Source organism: Sinocyclocheilus anshuiensis, unplaced genomic scaffold (assembly GCF_001515605.1).
Source record: "Sinocyclocheilus anshuiensis isolate Anshui unplaced genomic scaffold, SAMN03320099.WGS_v1.1 scaffold981, whole genome shotgun sequence".
Lineage (NCBI taxonomy): Eukaryota > Metazoa > Chordata > Actinopteri > Cypriniformes > Cyprinidae > Sinocyclocheilus > Sinocyclocheilus anshuiensis.
In genome coordinates this window covers 13,398-16,422 of record NW_015557100.1, presented here as the reverse complement: position 1 = coordinate 16,422, position 3,025 = coordinate 13,398, and the positions used below count along the sequence as shown (strand labels likewise).

The 3,025-nt window shown below is 35.9% G+C and overlaps 1 pseudogene; it reads left to right on the top strand.

The window, feature by feature from the left end:
* Positions 1-1,188, top strand: part of LOC107677514 (alpha-2-macroglobulin-like) — a 12,364-nt pseudogene extending 11,176 nt beyond the window's left edge.
* The last annotated feature ends 1,837 nt before the right edge of the window (positions 1,189-3,025 follow it).

Here is a 3,025-nt window from a genome sequence, read left to right as displayed (position 1 = left end):
ACTCTTGCCTGCTGGTTTTTATAGACAGCTCTAATGAAAACACTTAATTAATTAAATAATGACATAAATCAATTAATTCATTAAATAATTAATTTAGTTCATTGTGTGTTAAGGGTTTGATTATTCTTAAATAAAACACATAACACAAGCACTAATATTTAATAGTATTTAAGTGTTTATTATTCATAAAAAAAATAGTATTTCTAAAAAAAACATTTCCATTAGTTTTGTAAGTTTGGTCTGAGTTCTTGATGCTTTTACAACGTTTTCACCAGCAGGTGTCGCCAGCATGTGCTGTTTCAAGTGCTTCGAAACATCGAATAATTTTTCGAAGCGATTGGTTCAATGCTTCGAAAAGCTTCGTTTCGCCCATCACTAGCGACAGTTGTCCTTATATTCCCTGATCTTTCTTTCTGTTTTTATTTTAATGAATGCATGACAGTTTTGACAAAAAGTGGGGACACAACTTTAAAACCTAAAAAACCTTTAAAACACACGTCATTGAAAAACAATCTTGCTTTGATATGCGATACTATTAAGTGTTGCTTTTGATAAAATAAACTCTTTTTCATCATTACATTTTTTCTTTATCCACATGAATTATTAAACCCTTCTCTGTGGACACACTGTTTTAGATGTAGTGAGAAGACAATAAGTGTCATAGATTTGATATAATAATGATAAAATTTAATTGAAGGGGATAATTGTGTTAAAAACATTCTATGGTTAATCCCTCATAACATTTACAATTGAAAATATTTTAATTTTTTATACCTAAAAGCAGTTACAATTGCTGAACATGTTTTGTCCCATGTTTCAAGAATCAGTGTCATAAGCTGATTCATAAACATTTTATTCTTAATGTCCATGACTGAGTTTATTTCCTCCTGCAGATCCCAAAAAATATTCCAATGAATGATCAGATACAACTGAATCAGGTTCTTCCAGTAAAGAATCTCAAGCCAGCTGTCGTCAAAGTGTATGATTACTACCAAACAAGTAAGATTTGATATGTCAGTGCTGAAAGTTGTTATCATGTGAGATATTGTTTATACAGATCGATTCCATGTACATTTTTCCATTGTTGTATGAATGTTAACATCTTCATTTTTCTTCAGGTGATCAATCAGAGACTGAATACTCCTTCCACTGTCAATGAAGCTGCAGAACTGATGTACGTCACCTCATAGTTCAGCTTGGATGAAGCATTGAAGCATTCAGCTTGGTTGAATTTGATAATTTTTATCTTTTATAATAGGCAAACTTATTTCCAATTCATAAGCCTAAATTTGAATAAATCCCCAAATTGTTTTGGCCATGTCTCAACAACCTTAGCATATGATTAATAAAATTGTTGAAAACAAGTTATGGTGATCTAGTTTGAATTTTTCTATGTGTAGAAGCTACATGCTATGGCAGCATTTCAGAATCAGACAAGAGGTTTTTAGGATGATACCGTCACAAGCTCACCAGTTTATGTATTCCTGCCCATCACAAGACCAGTCACCTCTGCGCACTACATTTCCCAGAATCCTCCCTGGCACACACCTGCTCACTGTTCCCAATCACCACACCTGTCTGCCATCAGCGTCATCAGTGGGTCTTTATAACCCAGCACTTAGCACGCTCACATTGTTGAGGTTTTTCGGAGCATGGCGTTGGTGTGGGGAGATACTTCGGATCAGTGTTGCCAATTTCGCTACTTTGTAGCTAGATTTAGTGACTTCCCCGCCCCTTTTGAGACTTTTTTTCAAACGTTTAGGGACAAATATAGCAACTTCTTGGACAAACGTTATCTAAGTTCTCATCTTGCCGACTGATCTACGTTCATCTTTATATAGATCAGTGAATTTGCCATTGTGATGTCATCTAGTGACATTTAGCTACCAGTTTTAGCTACTTTCAATTGAAAGCAGTTGGCAACACTGCTTCGGATGGCGACAATGATCAAGACATGGATTTTCAGGAAGTAAGATACAATAAAAGGAAAAAAAAGAGCAGCATGGATGATGGATCTGATTGTGAGCAAACAATTAATAAAGTAAGACATATGAGAATTGAAGCTGATAAAGAGGTTGAAGAAAGAGAAATCAAAGTGAAAATTAATTTTGCTAAGCAGTCAGAACAACAAACTCATCCTGTTAAACTATCAAAAGCAATCGAGATAGGGGTAGTGAAAGCTGTATCTTGTCTTAGCAATGGAAGAATAATGATTAAATGCAAGGATGAAAAACAGAAGCATAAAATTCTGAAAATGAAAACACTCGCAGGAGGAATGATAGCATGCACAGAAATAGGCAATAAAGTTCGAGGGGTTATTTCAGGAGTAACACAATGTAAATATGGATGATAAAGGAAGTCTGAGTGGAGGCACAGTGATCTCTGCTAGAAGATTGCAGATGTGGAAAGACAATGAAAGCATGAGCGTAATGATTCAGTTTGAAGAAAGTACTCTGCCATTAAGAGTGAAGCTAGGATTTGTAAGCTTCTTGGTACAAGAGTTCATACCTCCACCTTTGAGATGTTTCAAATGCCAACGAATGGGACATACTGCAAATCTTTGTAAAGGGAAAATGCGTTGTGCAAAATGCGGGGGAGAACATGAATATGGCAAGTGTGAGGAGGGTGTAGAGATTAAATGCGGTAATTGTGGGGGAGGACATAGCACAGCATATGCAGGATGCCCTGTACAACAAGAAGCTCGTGAAGTACAAAAAATAAAAACAGTGCAAAATTTTACATACGCAGAAGCTACCCGTAAGGTAAAAGCCAAAGGTATAGTTGAAACAAAGAGAACTAATGTGCAAGGAATCAGGATGGAATCCTATACCCGGAAAGGAGTAAATCCTGAGAGGAATGAATCAGATCTACATACGATGATGAATAAAATTGACTTTGTGGCATTCATTTGTGCGGTGGTAAATGTCACTTCACAAGTGGAAAGGAAATCGGACAAGTTAAAGATTATCGTAGAATGTGCTAACAGGAGTTACAGTGGAGGAGGTCCATTGGATTTTGAAAGCAA